General features: G+C 45.9%; 1 protein-coding gene and 1 long non-coding RNA gene across 2 annotated transcripts in view; one reads left to right on the top strand and one right to left on the bottom strand.

Annotated features, from left to right (window-relative positions):
- PRDM1 (PR/SET domain 1) overlaps nt 1-3,033 on the bottom strand; it is a gene marked incomplete at its 5' end in the record, with an annotated part of 101,835 nt that extends 98,802 nt beyond the window's left edge. The window contains 2 exons of the mRNA XM_079298707.1: nt 2,161-2,198; nt 2,940-3,033. The remainder of the gene's footprint in view (nt 1-2,160; nt 2,199-2,939) is intronic.
- A 7,967-nt stretch (nt 3,034-11,000) lies between these two features.
- On the top strand, nt 11,001-14,389 carry LOC306798571. Its single transcript, XR_013773403.1, has 2 exons — nt 11,001-11,164; nt 12,575-14,389. It is a non-coding gene; the product is annotated as an uncharacterized lncRNA (long non-coding RNA).
- Nucleotides 14,390-16,831: the final 2,442 nt, after the last annotated feature.

Raw genomic sequence — 16,831 nt, 5'->3', positions numbered from 1 at the left:
AATTTGAGACATAAAGTTGAAAAAAATTTGTTAGACTTCTTCATTTGTACAAGGCTTTTGGGAAACTACTATTATTTATCTATGGTTACTTTTAAGACATAGGTAGTATCTTACTAGTTTTCACTAGTCTCAAAGGAATGAATTTTGCAAACAAAAACCACAAGAAACAAAATCTATGACAATTCACAAAACACAATCTTGACCATTAGTAACATTTCCAAACTTATCCAAACCACAAACTTATACACAGCACTATATTTCCATCACAGCCACAAGGTTTAAAACACATTATTATTAGGTGCTTTAGCAAACTCCTAACAGCTGCTGAGAACATAAGCACTTCTACAGCTATTGGCAAGATATAGCAGGTTTGAAAATCAGGGAAATGAGATCTGTAAATTATATTTTTAGGATTAAACCTTTTTAAAAAAGTCATAAACTAAGCAATCATACATGCAATTTCCAGTTAAACTGTCAAGTGTACTACTCTCTCTTCTTATGTAGTTAGATATTACGCTGTAATCTCTTAATTTGACAAGGGGAAAAATTGATATGATTACCAGAGATACTCAAAGAACTTTAAAATTCCCGTTGTGAACAGCTGTTTATCAATGTGCTTGTTTCTGAAATTGCATTTGCTGCTCTTTAAAGGACACTTATTTCAAACTGAAATTGATGGGCTGATCTTTTTCACTTCCACCCTAAATGCTTTACAAGAGATACATAGTGTTTTAATTTGTTATATTTGCTATACTGGCTTACCTAATTTATGTAAAATTGTTTCCTCTTTTGAAGTGTTTGATAAAGATTCATTTGAAGAATGCAGTGTCCCACACACATTTATTACTACAGAGAAATTTTTAAAATTACACTACTAGCAGTAGCATCCATGAGAACACTTCAGGTTTAGAAATACTTTCAGATAATATATTTGGCTCTTATTTGTCTTAAAGAAATCACATATTTAGAGGAGAGAGGTATATTTCCCAAAATCTTATACTCCATCTGGAACTAGCATTTCATATTTACCATTAGGTGCAAGAGAGTTCATCTGAACACGATGCTAGGATTCCACTAAATTTGTCATCCGTGATTATCACTTGGAAGCCACTGATTTTATTAAAGACAACTACTGTGTGATAAGGAACAGTAGAGACAGTATTAACCATGTCATTTAAATTGCTTGGGCTGGCATCATGCCCAAATCCTTCAGATCCGTATATCAACACACTTGTTGCTGACAAGGACTCATTTTAGGGGGGAGATGAGGAACTCCCTCCAAACTGAGTATGCTGTACAGATTTCTACAACAGAGAATAAACAGTATTACTCAGTCTTTGCATTTTTGATTCCTAGACAAGAGAACGACAAAACAATGACAAATAGGTGAAAGACTCTGTTCTTACTAAGAAAAAATAAAAGGAGAAAGCATTTTTTAAATTTTAATTTAAAATTGCTTGAAATTGCATTTTACAAGCATGTTTTACTCGTAACTTCTATGCTGACAAACTAACAAAGACACTGCACTCAATCACTTGCTCTGCCAAATTTTACGATCCCGTATCTCTCCCACCCTTGCCTCCTCCACAGGATCTCTTGCTTTCACTTCATTAAGCCCGTACGAAGGAGAAAACCTCCGGTGGCTGGACACAGTTAATCTTCAAAACTAGTAAGAGTAACTTTATTTCACTTCTGGCAAGAACCATGCCACAAAATAACATTTGGAAAAAAATGCAATTTTACCCCCAATTCATACCAAAATAGATACGAACATCTTTGATGGAAACAACCTACACGTTAAAGTTAGGCGTACTACTTCCACTGTAGAAAAGAGTCAGAACAGAAACTTTTTCATTGTACTCTTCATCTGCTGTTTTCTCAAGCTACGTCCTGATTAAGAAAATAAAGGCTATTACCTTTTTTGGGGGGGAAGGAATTAATTAACTTAACAAGCATGTCAGCGTGTAAAAGCAGCTAATCTCTTTCCTAAAAAATCCTGTGCTTCCCAATACGCACACGGTGTCCAGCAACAACTCCTCGACAGTCTCCTGTTTATCACCTCCCAGCACGGGTGTGCTGGCTCTGCGGGCCTGAGCAAACACCCAGGTACTCACAGCACACGTGGGCAGGACAGAAGTGCTGCGGGAGAGGCTCTCTTACCTTCCACAAACTGTCCTTCGCCGCCTTCAAGGGAAGATCTGGAAACACAAACGCAAACCCCCTGAAGTAAGAGCACAACCAGCAGCCAGCCACACTTCTCTGCCGTCCTCCCCCCCCTCCCACGCCCTCCAGACCACTTTCCCACCGCTTGCACTGCAAACAGCAACTTTCCCGTGGCATTTATTTTTTACTGGTGAGCCATAAAATCGCCTGCTTGTCCAATTAATGTAAGCATCATTATTTTAATTTACCTTTCACCGTCTGAAGTGAAGGAAAGAAAGGGGGGGGGGGTGAAACAGGAAAGCAAATGCATAAAGGAAGCTTAAGAACCATGAGTTTCAACTCATTTATGAGCCCAGATAAAGGTTAATAGTTAAACTCCCTCCTCTCCTTCCCACCCTCACAATTATTGATGCCCTTCAAGAAATGAAATATTTTTTGTTCTCATTTACCAGAGTCTAGACAAACTTCAAAATCTCCACTTTATTTACGGGTTGAGCAAGAGCAGTTCCTCAAACATCAACATTTTTTACGTTAATCCTGGAGAGAATCCACTTCTCTAAAACTACAAAATTTGCCAACTTCTGTAGTATTTATTTTTAACGAACGAGAGCAAGAGCTTTGAGCTATCCTCCGCTGAAGAGGGGAAGAGAGAAAGTGCAGCTCCACTCTCCCAGCTTTAAAACTCTTTCCACCACCTTCCCACACCACTCAGCCCCGATCACTCTCCATCCCACCACCCCCTTCCACCCAAAAACTTTCCTCTCCCGATCTCCCACCTGCTCCACGTCCAGTGGGATTTCAAGGGAGGAAACAAAATTTGAGAAGTGGTTCCTTTTGGGCGACTTCTTCAACCCGTCTGGAGATTTAAACCTGAAAAACAAACACCTCTATTGAATGCAAACTAAGCTTTGGGGGTTGCCGAGTTAATTCCTCGGCAGACAGCTACTCTCAGTGTCTGGTTACACAAACATACCTACAGACAGGTTGGAGGGGAGTCCCTTGGAAACCAAGGAGAGGCGGGGGGAGGAAATAAAATCAAAACAGGCAGAAAGGTTGGAGTGAGAGACTCCGGGGGGCAGCGAGGTAAGTAGGCTGCAGAGAGGGATGATTCGCAGCTGGAAACAGGTTTAATGCAGATACAGGGAGTCTCAAAGCAAGAGCCAATGCCGGCAGGGTCTGAGACCCCAGAGGTCTCCACTGGGGACGGGGGGAAGGGACGGGGTATCCTTTCGGGTGCCGGTGATCACAGTTTTTTACGGGTAACGTAAATAAAAGAAAGGAAGGCACAAACCCGGCAGGCGAGAAGCGGGCTGCTCCGGGGGCGGGCGGCTCCGCGCCCTCCTCAGCGGCAGCTCCTGCCCGGCCGTGCCCCGCCGGCCCCGGGCCGCTCCCCCTTACCTGCCGCTGCCCCCGGGCCCCCGCAGCATCGCGCCGGGCACAGCGGGGCAGCCCCGGGAGAGCGGCGCTGAGAGCGGTGACAGCCGCGGAGAGCAGGGGAATTGGGGGCGGGGTGGGGGGGGGAAATAGTTACAAGAAGAGAAGAAGAAAAAAAAAAAAAAAAAAAGAGGTGGAGAGACGACCACCCTAATAAGCCGCCGTGATCATGCTGGGGAGGCGAGTCCCTCCTCCCGGGGGCAGCGCTGCGGGGCGCGCTCCTGCCCTGCCCGGCCTCGGGGGACGCGGCGGAGAGGACGGGACGGGAGGAGAGGGGAGGAGAAGGGAGGAGGGGGAGCCGCCCGCCTTCCCCTGCCCTGCCCTGTTCTGCCCGGCCCGGCCCGGTCTCCAGGGACTGGCGCGAGTGCGGCTGCGGAGGGAGATGCTGGCGGTGCGGGATGCAGGGAGGGGAGGGAAAGGAAGGGAAGGCGGCGCGGGGAGGGAGCACCGGAGCCCTCAGGAATCATCCACACACCCTCGCCTCCCGATGCTCGCCCCCCGGGCTGCTTCCCGACTGTCACATGGCTCCTGCCGCCGCCCCCGAAAGGGTTTCGGGAGGCGCTTCACTTTCACTTTGGCCCCGCCAAGGGGCTCCGGGGCCGCGGCTCCCGACAGGAGCCCTGGCAGCGAGGGGCTCATCGCTGCCCGGCTCCCGAGCGGGATGGGGGCAGAGCTCAGCCCCTCCGCATCCCTCCCAGGCTGCGAGCAGCCGCCGGGCCCCTTGCAGCGGGGTGTCAGGAGCGGCTCTGCTCGTGTCAGCCTCCCTTTCGCGTTTTAAGGAGGAGAAAAAGGAGAATAATAAAAATATAGCTGGGTCCGTGGGAGTTGCGGGCTGGAGAATTGCGTGCAGCGCTGCAGCAGAGGGGTGTGGCGGGGGGACTGGTAGGAGTGGGGCATTTGGGAGCCGCAGACTAGCACGCTTGCTCTGTTTTCTGGTGGGGCTGATCCCACACGCATCCTGCCCTCCAACGTGCTTGATCCCTTATGTCAGCCTATCTAAAGGAGTTGGTGAAAATCCCACTGGAGAGCCAGAGGGAGGATCTCCTTGAGCAATCTCCAGCATCTGGAATGGTGCCTCTGCGGGGCCTTTCCATGCTTCCCACCAAAACACTCTGCACCCACACCTATAGGCACAGACTGCTCAACACCCCACCAACAGCAAATCCAGTGTCCCACAATGAATACCAGGGACTGATCTGGTCCAGCAGCATTATTTTTGAGCTCAGAATAATTATTTCCAGGATGGGAGGCATGCTCTATATAATTATGTCAGATGCTGTTGCCATCCCCGCTTCATTTTGAAAGAACAATTAAAAAGGAAAAAAGAGTTACAATTTCTCTTTTGCTGCCCTCTCCTACCCTCTTAATGTGATTTTCCATTAATACCCCTGGTCTTAATGTTGATGCCTTTGAGGGGAGAGAGTCAGAAAGAGCAGTAGCCGTCCCAGAGAAGCTCTCCATGTGTCTCCTGTGAAAGGTCCATAACCTGCCTGATGCTTGTGGCCAGGTGGTCACTGACCACCTAATGGACCTTGTAGCTCCCAATGCTTCCCAAAAGACACAGCAGCACTTACTGCACTAATTATGGCTACAAGTGCCCTGCACAGAGGCAACCTTGTGCTGAGTGAGTCAACTGGCATTGTGTCCTGGCTTTTATGTAAGCTCCTTCTCTCTGGGCCTTCTCTCAACAGTCATCAAACGTGGCACACAACTCATGTTCATAATTTTTGATGAGCTGGCCTGTAACCACCTTCACCCAAGCCTTTGTCACAAGCACAACAGCAATCCCTTGGTTTTTCTTGAAGCTTGGCTGATGCTGGTGCCAACAATCAGGCTGCATGTGCTGTGAAACACCAGCACATGCTTGTGCTCGGTTCCTCTGCATCTCAGCCTGCTCTCCCCAAATATCTGACATGTTTTACTCAGCATGAACAAGCAAAATGTAATTACAGCAGGGTTTGGTTTGGGGTTTTTATTTTCAGTGCACAACTAGATAAAAGATTACCACACAGAATATATATTTCAGTGACAGCAAAGTCCCAGCACCACACATTTTAGTATTCTGTCATGAGGTTTCTGGTTCTGAACTACAACTGTTAGCTTTGAGTTTCGCTGTTAAATGGAGCAAAGATGACTGTAACATTGGTGTTTGTGTTTGTTTCTTCTTCTTTTTTTTTTCTTTTTTTTTTTTTCTTTTTTAAATTTTAGTGTTTATCATAAGGCAACAAGAAGCACTAATAAATCAGACTGTGAACTAACGCTCTCTCAAAACTCACCCAGTTCATGAGTATTATTCTGGGCATTATTGTGTAATTCTGAGTATTTGCTAACTTGAAAATTAAATTGCCATTTGAGACTGTTCCATATTCCATAATATTCATGATCTTTCTTCATTTTTTCAATTACAAGGCCAACTTTGACCCCTTTTTTTTTCTGCTACAAACTGCCATGAAGTCAAGAGCACTTGAGAACAAGCTACTGCTAACTGGCTAATACAGCAGAATCTGTCCCCAGTTACGCAGTTCCATCCTCTCACCCTGTCTCAAGTGACAGCATGCTCACCACTCAGGAACAATGGTCTGACGTTAAGAAAGAAAACATTTTACAATAAGTGAAATACACGTAGACAATAGCCTAATTTATCAAGTAAGAATAGTGAGATATCATCCCTGAAAAGAGTCAGGAGTAATCCAGATAAAAGAGGAGAGAGTGAAGAGATGATCAGGCAGCCATTCAGGTCTATCTTCTGATGCTGCCCAAAGATTAAATCTATCCTAACAAAGCAGAGCAAAGACCTGAAATAATGTTATCTTACCTTTCCTCTCCTTCCCCCATCCGCTACCACATTTTTGTCAACCTCGTTTACCTTTGGATTCTTGGAAAACAAAGGAAAAGGGCAGAAAATACAGAAAGTGAGAGGAAGGAACATTACTTTTATTTTAATTTAAAAAGAGGCACGATTTTTTTTGTCTCACTTTCTTCACAGGACATTGTAATTTAAATATGTGCAATTAAATGAACATCACTTGTACTAAAAAAAGGCTAGAATAAAAGGAATATCCAGATTAGTTTCCATCAAGTATCCATGATATTTTAAGTAAATCGGGTGACTTTGTTTTTTTGCTTTTTGCAACATCAAGAAAGTGTTCTCAAACAAGTGAAATACTTTTTAAAAATCAACTGAATCAAAGGCTCTTCATCCCCAAAATTACAGGGAGGAGTGCTGCCCAGCAGTAAAAATATTCAATAATAGCGGAATAATCCAAGGTAACCAACATGCATTTGCATGTCAAGATACCCAGAGCGTGTCTGCCAAGGTGCTGAGGTGTGAAGGGAAGAATGAGCTAACCTAAACCCTTATGTAGTTTTTGCAATATTCTAATTTACCAACGTTTGTAAGCAAAAACCAAAACCAAAAGAACAGGAGGAAGGGATAAATTAAAACGTATACCTGGCACACATTTTTGTTTACAAACACTTGAAAACTCTGCGATTTAAGTAGTTCCGAGGTTATTTATGTTAATGGTATGCATGAGTCTAAATGGCATCCTGTTCTGAAAGAAGAGCTGGAGGAAAAGTGCTTTGGGGCAGTCTATAGCCTTTTTTGTCCTTCGGCCATAATGACAACTGAAAATGCGAAAATGCGACAAACGTGGTGCTGTGTGAGGTGGGCTGGCTGCATTAAACACTGTGTGGAATTGTGGTCTTCCACAATGGGAATTAGGAAGAGCTTTCTCTTCCTGAACTGGACAGACCTTCTTTAAGCTTGGGCAGGACATTGCACCTTACTTTTTCTGTACGAGGTAAATAGAGCAGTCACTGGGTCACAGTGATTGCAAGCATGGTTGTTTACAAGTTTGCAAGATGCTGCAGAAGTCCAACATTGAAATAATTTGATTCAAGCTGGCAGAGTATGTATAGGAAATTTCAATTAGAAGAGGAATTATTATTAAAGTGCAGCCTCTACTGAGGGAGGAGTGACTGCATTAGAATCCTGGAAATTGCTGCTTACTTTTCTTTTAAGCTTCAAGTAGCTTGACTCTACTGATGACATTTTCCTTCAGGGTATAAACCCCCTGCTCATTTTTCCTCTTGACTAGAAGAGATGGGTGTTTGGAGGGGCAAAGAAATATTGTTGTAGGTCTGTGAGGGCCATTGATGAGTATCAGTGGTTGCTCTTGGGTTTATTTAATTTGAGATATATATATTTTTTTAAATTGTTGAATCACTGTATTTGTCCAGACTACTTAGAAGACTGGATATGCAAGCACTATCTGATAGTGCCAAGCTGTGGTAAATTGAAATTATTCTTACTAAATGTTAAAGAACAAAAATAAGGGTAGAACTTCCGGTAGTTTTAAAGAAATTTTACATTTCATGCTGGCACTCTTTTCTAGTTCAACTAAAACCAAATTCAATTCAAAAAATTAGTATGCAAATATGAAGATTTCCTGTAGTGATTACTTGAATTGGAAGAGAAAGTCAAACTGACTCTGCCACATGGAAGACTCAGAAAATGTTTGTGATTATTATTTTGGATAGGGTGAAGAGGTGATGGTTTATACATTCCACATTATTATTTAGGCAGTAGGTTTAATATTCTCAAAAGCTTCCCAATCCCATCTTCAAAAATCTAAAGACTTAATATATTTCTGACATTAAAATGAGATATTCTAATTCACCTAGATGCTATAATAACATGAAGAAAAGTGTAGAACTTTATTTGATTTGTTCTACTTAATATTTTAGTGTTATATTCAGTATTTCTATTCTGTGAATTCTGTTCAAGAATTGCTGCTATCAAGCTGGACTGAAAGCTGTTCAGAAAGGAAAGTTGCCTCCAGGAGAGATTTAAAAACATGGTAATGGTCATATTAGCTCAATCCAAGGTGTATTCAGTCTCAGACTACTAGTGACTACTTCTGGGGAAGATGTAAAAATGCTAAAATAGCATTTCTGGATTCATCATGTTTCTTCCTAAATATTCAGTTACTTAGGCTTAGAGACAAAGATTTGGTTTACTTCCAAATGTGTTAATATAAAAATATTATAATTTTTATTTGAGAGTATAACTCTCCATCCATCTATGCTTTTTTCCTGTAATTCCATCAAGACATTGTTTTTAATGGCTTCTGATGACAGTGTTCCACAAGTTAACTCTCCCTTGTGCAGAAAATTCCTAAGATCTCTTTTCCATTTCCTCTTGTCTTGTTTATGTATTACTCATACAAATCATGAGGGCCAAGAAGTTCCTAATCTATCGTCTACACACATTTTATTTTGCACATCTGTATTATTCATCTCTTATCCTCTGATTATCCCACACTCCCCAAAGCAGCCAGTGGTCTTTCCAAACATCAGTTTTGTGTAGATCACTGACAATTCATGGTGCTTTTCCCTGAGCCATTATATTTTGCTATTTTCTTTTTGAGATCCTGTTTTTGGCAGGGGCTTCCCGCTGATCTACACGATGACAAAGTTTATGTAAATCTTTCTCCCACGCCTGCCTTCCCTTTCCATTGCTATCCAATATTTAATTAGCTTCCTTTACTGTCCCTGCCCCTTGACCAGAGCTTTTCACTGTATTATCCACAGTGATGTCCAGATTTCCATCCTGAGTCACTAGAACAAATTGAGAAGCAAACCAGTGAATGTGCTGTTCAAGTCTTATGTCTGTTGTTTAACATTTCCCAAGCTGTTACCCATTCTCGTGGCTGCCCTGGGCCTCTTTGAAATTCCTCTTAGTCTGTCACACTTTTGGCCAAAGTAACCACTTGCACCAGTTGAGATGGACACCACTTAGTTGAGTTGCACTTATCCTCCTTTTGCCTGCCAGAGTGTGGGCAGGCTGGGGTTACTCAACTGAGTTTAGGAAAGAAAGTGAAGAAAAGCTGGATGCTTGGGCCATCTTGGTGTCAAAGGGCCTGAAGAACATAATCTCCTGATTGTGTTCTTCCTTCTTAAAGGATGGTCCCTCGTGCCTCCTCTGTAGAATGGGATTGTAGAAGCAGTGCTTTTGCAGTCTTTTGTGCTGTTTGTTTGAATCTGCTTATCAGCAGATACACCATGGTTTTGGAAACAATACCTTTTTTAGCACAGGGCACACCAAAGCAGGATCTTTTACTTGCTCAAAAATGGCCTTAAATATCAGAAATATTACAAGTGATTAAACAACTCTTTTCCCCTTCTCTGTTTGGATATATCTACTACAGGCACAGGAGAGAGCCCATTCCCTCTGGATTATAGTTAAAGTGAGAGACATGGGTAAAAGGCTAATAAAAAATCAAGGAGTAATAAATACTAAGTGATTTTTAAGTAAATATATGTGGGTTGTTTTTTTTTTTTTTCTTCCAAAGGAATGCTCAGCTGTTAGTGTTACGTTTGACAGCTTGTAAAAAGGTGAGTTTTTGCTGAAGAGCAAGAACAGGTTGAAGAAAGACAAAGGCATGTTCTGAGATAAAGAAACCAAGAGGTATCTGCTCCACAGATTGAAGGTGTTACATTACTCTGTGCAATGTCCAGAGAGGGAGAAACCTGCACAGCAAAATGGTCATAAAATACATTTCTGCAAAGAAGACAGGAAATGTTTCTGTCAAGAACCTCCACCCCCAACCAAAAACAACCTCCAAAAAACCAACCAAAAAACCCTACCAATCCCTCTGGTACAGTTTTCCCATCTGGAGAAACAAAGTGAGACAGATTTCTCCCCCCTCCCAAATTACATTTCTCAAGACAAGCCCAGTGCCTTGTGGCAGCAGTTTCAGAGCCAGAGCAGGGCACGGCGCCCTGGGCCCCTCTGCAGTGAGGCTGTGGGACAGGCTACCAGCCCTGCACGTGCTGGGACAGTTTTGGCACCTTAACCAAGGCAGGGCAATCAAGTCAACCAGCAGTGAGCTTGCTATAAGATCATGGATCATTTAAGAATGTAATTCAGAGGTCACTGCGTTACCTGTGAGAAAAAACACTTGCTGTCTCATTCTTCCCTCAGGGTTTATTGCCAGCGTGATTATATTTTCAGGAGTGACAGGGAGGCCCTGAGCTATAAATCTAAGAGAGATAGAGAGTGAGCTGATTATCAGACACCTCCTTCCCCACTCCAAAGTCAATAACCTCAGCATCTCACAAGGTTACTTTCTGGGGGAAAACAATCTCTCAGCCAGGCTCTGTCTGTTTGCATCGGCTGAACTGTATTCAGTCTGTCTTCTCAACAGCTGGGAAATCAATAGCTTGCCAACCATCCCAGAGCCCCAACAATACAATCTTTTTCATACTAGTGAGGATGAGGCTCAGGTGGCACCAGGATTAGGTGAATTGGGTTTGAAAAGTGATTTAGGAGGAAAGTAAGTGCTTGCTTTGAAGACAGGTCTCTGTTCCCCACTCTCAAAATCCAGCATGTATATATATCTTCCCCCTGGAAGCAGGGGGACTCTTTTCTTTGAACGCCCACAAATAATTCAGTGGCGTTGTATTGACCAGGTAGCCGCTAGAGACTATGCAAAACGCTACATTTAGGACAACTCAGAGGAGACATCAGCAGCCTCCCGGAATCTCCTTTTCACCCCCGGGGGTAAGTTTATTTACAGAAAGTTAGTTTTGTTTTACCCTAACGGCAAGCAATAAACTCAGCCGATAACAACCAGTCATTTATTTAGCTTCTGAGAAGCTGCTTACAGATGGGAGTGGGTTTTTATAGGCCGTGTACGGAGGGACACGTTAGCAGCAGCCCCGGCGAATGGCTCCCAGCGCTGCGGAGCCGCTGTGGAGCGTCGGGGCTCTGCCACCTCCCGCCTCCGGCTCGCGACGCCGAGGAACGAGTTAACTCCTGGGAGCGAACATAATCCCCCTGCCGAGGGACTTCGTGTCTTATAAATTCTCGCGCTTTACAACGCACTTAAAAGGGACTTTTTTATTTCACATAAATCCCCGGGAAGGAAAAACAGAAAAAGATGCCCGCTTTCCTTCCCGACTCCCGCCTGAGCGTGTTTCCCGAGCATCAGGGCTAGTCCCGCCGGTGGCTGATTCACCTCCCAGCGCAGGAACCACCAAGCAGTTCCCTGTTTGCGGTGCGCTCTGCAGAGCGGTCAAAGCCCAAGGCCGTGCCGGTAATCCCGCCGGCGGCTGGTGCAAAGAAAAATAGCCTCCGATCCGGCTGGGCGGTGGCAAAGCCGCGCCGGCGAACGCTCCGCCGGCTGCAGCGCCCGGCCAGGGCCCCCGGCCGGTGGCAGCGAGACTGGCCCGGGGCACAGGGACCGCTGCCCGGTGCCCGCGCCCACCTGAGAGATGCGCTGCGGAGGCTAGCGTCAATTAGCGCCGCGCTAATGAGCCCTCAGCTTCCGTACACCCCTCCTTTCAGCAGTGCTCTCCGCGGCCCGCCTGCTGCTCGGCGCACCTGAGCGGGCTCGGCGGGCCGGGAGCTCTGCCGGCCTCTGCCCGCCCGGCCGCAGCGCGCCCCGAGCCAGCGCGGAGCAAAGACGGTACCGTCTCCCCCACCCGCTCCTCGGCAGCACCGAAAAAAAGTACGTTATTCTTAGCGTGTGCTCTTTTTTTTTTTTTTTTTTTTTTTTTTTTTTCTTACGCATACCCAAAGTGCTTCGACGTCGAAGGCGATTATTTAAATTTGAGCTCCGCCGTAGCTCTGGCACTACTATCAAACCACACTTATTTTCACATCCTTCCCAAAAGTTTTGCCGCTGTTCCCTCGCTGTAGTTTGCGTAAACAGCTTTACTGAGTAACTATCGGGAAGCATAAATACACGGAAATAAATAATAGCGCGGCAGTCGGAATGAATAACCCACGGCAGAGCGGGCAAAGGAGATCAGAAAGCAGTGATTATCTCCTATAATATGTATTGAGTTTTGTTTTTTTTGGTTGGATTTTTTTTTTCCCTTGCTCTTCTTGCGGGGAAAAATTAATTAAAATAAAATAAAGATTTTGGTTTTTAAATTTTTTTTTCTTTCTTCTTCTTCTATGTATAAGCAAAGTCTCGAAGAAGACAAAGCAGGCGGATTCGGGCTCCGCTAATTAGAAGGCAACGAATACTGGCATTTAATAAACACTTGAGTGGCCGGTGGCAGAGAAGAAGCCAGCGGAGGGGCGGCTGTTTCCGAGTGCCGTGGGACCCTCGCCGGAGCGGCTCCGCGGGACGGGGATTAGCGCGGTTCTCCCCGCCGGGCTGCGGAGCCGTGCGCGGAGTCGCGACGCGGGCAGGGAGCGGCGGCCACCTCTCGCCCCCGGCTCCCTGCCTGCGCACACTCTCCGCACGGCGCCGGGAGAGCCGGCGGGACACCCGCGCTGATCTGCCCGGGGGCATCCAGCCCTCCCCTCCCCTGCTCCGCGTTTCTCGGGGGTCTGCGCCGCTGCCTGCCCGGCCGCGCACCCTTTCTCTCCCCGGCCAGGTTCCCGTCCTCGCCGCGGGTGGCCGGCGACAGCTCCGCGCACCCCCGCGGCTCCGCGCTCCGGGGCGCGGCGAGGGCTAGGCAGGGGAGCGCAGCTGCTGACAGACAAGAGCCTCGGTCCCCCAACCCCTCCTCAATCCATCTTCGCGGGATGGCAGTGGACGGCCCCAACGGGGTAATGCAAATGGCTTTGTGACTGCTGAAAAGAGGGAGAAGTGGGGAGAGGAGGGGGGGAGGAAAGAGAGGTCTGATGCTGATACAGGGTAGGGGGCGAACCACCTGGAGATCAAGCTGTGAGGGAAGTTAAATACACATCCGTCCATCCATCCAACCATCCCAATTCCTCCCCCCAGTGCTTCACCCCCGTGCACCCACAGCAGTGTTGCGAAGTTGGGACCCACCTGGGGAAGGTGCAGCGCGGCCGCAGGTGCGCGGTGCAGAGCAGAGTGCAGCGGTGCAGACCGGGGACGAGAGCTAAGGGCAGCCGGAGTGGGGCTGGGGGTCTTGACCTGCCTGCACACCCCCAGCACCGGTGACCTCCATGGATGGAGGGTAGGGGGTTCACCTCAGTGGCTCGGGACAGGGTGGATGAAGTTTGTCCCGTCAGCGGAACCCCGGGCCGTGTGAGGAGCTGGCAAGGGAAGGCTTGCCCCGCTTGAATTACACTGGCTTTGCTAGTCCAACAGAAGGGACTGCAGCAAGAGGGGAAACGAGAGCCAGCTGAGCCCTCCTGCCAGCCTCGTCGGGGCTGAACTTGAGGTCAGTGGAGCGCAAAACTCCTCCAGGGAAGGAGGAAACAAATGTTCATGGATCGGGTATCGACAAACTTGAACAAGTGGGAGGGAAAGAAGGAGAGGGGACAGTCAGAGCAGCCTTCACAAAACTGTAAACAGTGGTGTTGGGACAGAGTTGAAAGGAAATTGCCTGGCAGCTGCTTGGAGTTTCCCTACTATGTGCTTGCCCTAGAGAGATGAGAGCGCCCTTTACGGGAAACGTGAAGTCTCCCCCACCGCCGGGAACTGCATCCTGTGGCAGAAGCTGTCCATCCACCCGCAGGTTCCCCTCCGGGTTACAGTCAGGCTGATGGGGGAAAGCTGGAGGGAAGAAACCTCGTCACTGCCGATTCAGGCCTTCGCACGGGGACACAATGCACTCCAGTGTCCCGGCCCTCGCAGCTCCTCCTCCTGCCAGGCGAAAGGTGACTGCCCCTTCCACTGCCTCTCTGCTCAGGTACTTATTAAATTGGCCCAGTCTGCTGGCAAGGAGAGAACTTCCCATTGATTTTTACAAACTGTGAAACCTTAAGCCTGTATCAGGTGATGAGAGAGAGGGAAAGATCAGGGGGTTTCAGCACTTGCAAATCTCTTCATTTCATCACTTTAAAAAGGAATTTTTATCTCCAACCATATTGAAGATAAATGATCTATTAATAACAATAAAAGAGAGTTCGAAGCAGAGAGACCCAGGTATTCAGGTTTTTTTTAATGGACTTCTGGTTTAGGATTGATTTCTTGAACAATGCTTCAGCAATGGTTTTTCATAAGATACAATATTTGATTTTTCCACAAGATATCAAGAACAGATGCATCTAAGTAAACAGATACATGTAAGTACAGACTCTTGCAGAAGGCAGTGCTCATTTTGTCCATGTGGGCTTCACAAATGATTTATTTTTGTAGCCTTTAAGCATAATAATAATAATAATAGAACATATGTGTCCATTTTATTGCCATATTTCCAAAGTTCATACAACTCAGCAAGCAACGAGCATTTTTGTTTCAAGCTGGGCCTTAGACCATATACTTTATTAAAAAGAGAATTCCACAAAACCCAGACCTGGTAAAACTGTGTACAAAGGGCCAGGGAGCTGCTTTATTACAATAGTTGCGCCTAGCATGCATGAAGGTTCAGAACTGGCACCATTCTTACTTATCTTACCAGCATGCCTGTGACATCCCAAGCCAAAGCTTTATAATCATTCCATTATAAACCACACATTTCCCAGTTGTAAATGGTCATGGTAAAAAATGTATTTGTGGCTTAAGTTTGGTGTGGAGTCTCAGGCAGGACATTTTTTTTCCACTCTGTAAGATTTTTGAAATTAGGCAATTTGGTCAATTGTTTGGGTTTGAAAAAAGTAGAAGAGGGTGTTATGAATTTATTTTCCAAGTTTTAATACTTAGGTCTGGTTTTTAAGAGTGAGCTTCAATCATTTGAGAAAGAACAGGAACCTATGCATTAAAGGTTAAGGGGAATTTATGATGAAGTTCAGCAGAAATGGGAGAGAGCTCAAAGTCTTTCCTGACAGTTATATGTGGTATATAGGCTGTGCATTGTAGGTAAAACATAGTTGAAATTCCAGAAGTCAGTTTGGGAAATAAGGGCAGTGTGAGTGAAAAGTTATGATGAGATAAATACTTCTAAAATAAATACTTACTATGCATGATGCTCCCAAGGATCCAGTTCTGTATCATCTTGTGTAGATGGGAGCTCTTCTAATTTGTCAGTGAAACCTGGGATGCAGGATGTGGTAACAAACAGCCAAGCAATCTAGTAAGTTATGGGGGAAATTAATTTTGTTATCATTCATGATGTGATTAGCTAAAGCTGTCACTCAGTATTTCAAGGACCTCCTGACATCTAAGGGTCTTGTGTATCACTTTTTGGAAATGGCTCTCAGAATGAGATCAGAGCAAAGACACACAGGTCCAAAGATTTTACAGCTGGACATAGAGATCCTGAAAATATTTCCCATCTCTGGTTTTATTTTTGCCATAGAGACATAGGTATTAGACACACCAAGTGGCAGGATACAGTGAAACCCTGGATATAAAAAAAAGCAAAAATACAGGTGTAGGAGTTGGGGACAAAAGAAAGGGTAGGAAGGAGAGAATTGTTGGGACAGTGCACAGTAGATTGACTGACTGAATTAAGGATGCAACTAGTGAAACTTTAGGAAAGGTCTGCTGCCAAAGGCCAGTCAGTCAAAGAAACAGCCCCTAGACTCCTGTCTCCTTCTCTATCTGTACTCTGTGCAAATCTGTGTACTTACCTGTGGGACTCTGCATTAACAGCTTGAGTTTCTGAGCCATAGGCTGGCAGCAGGTTGGAATTTCTCCCTTCCCCGTGTGCTGGGAAGAGCAACTTCTCTCTCTCACACAGAATTAGGGTGAATGCTGGAAAGGGGCACTGAGAAGGCAGAGGTAGCCATCCCTCTGCAGCCTGGCAGTCACACAACTGCATGCATCTAATGCACACAATGCCCTGCAGTGTTGGAGGCCACTGAGCTTGTGCTGGATGATCTGCTATGTCAGCTCCAGAAACATGCTACATTTTCTCAGCAGAATGGATATCAATCAGCATGTTCCACCAACACCTACAGTTGTTGCTGCCACTTAATGGGGCTGCCCTAAGGCCCTGCCACAGAGTGACTGCATATTGCACATTCATGGAGACTGGACTTCTGGCACAAGCCATGGGTAATGCTGTTTCACTGTGCATTACACGGGCACGGTCACGCTGCTCGTGAGTATCACTTAACAGCGCACATCATTCAGCACACCCGCAATAGGATGCTGTGAGACCTCTCCAGCATGGTCAAAGTATCCAACAGAATGCACTCTTCAGCTAGGGCCCAGGGCCAGAGCCCCTGAGCTCATGCTTGGCATTCACTGTCATTATTCTGCTCAGCAAATGACCTCTCAGTGGTGACATGCCTCCTAGGGTGACTCCTACCTCCCTGGTGGTGCATGCTGTTGGTGAGACCCGTGTTAAGGCAAATGGACCACAGGCTGAGGAAGAAAGGATGTGTGCATCTGAAGGGGGTCACACCCACCTC

This window comes from Erithacus rubecula (assembly GCF_903797595.1).
Source record: "Erithacus rubecula genome assembly, chromosome: 2".
NCBI classification, from domain to species: domain Eukaryota; kingdom Metazoa; phylum Chordata; class Aves; order Passeriformes; family Muscicapidae; genus Erithacus; species Erithacus rubecula.
This window is presented reverse-complemented; position numbering and strand designations above follow the sequence as displayed.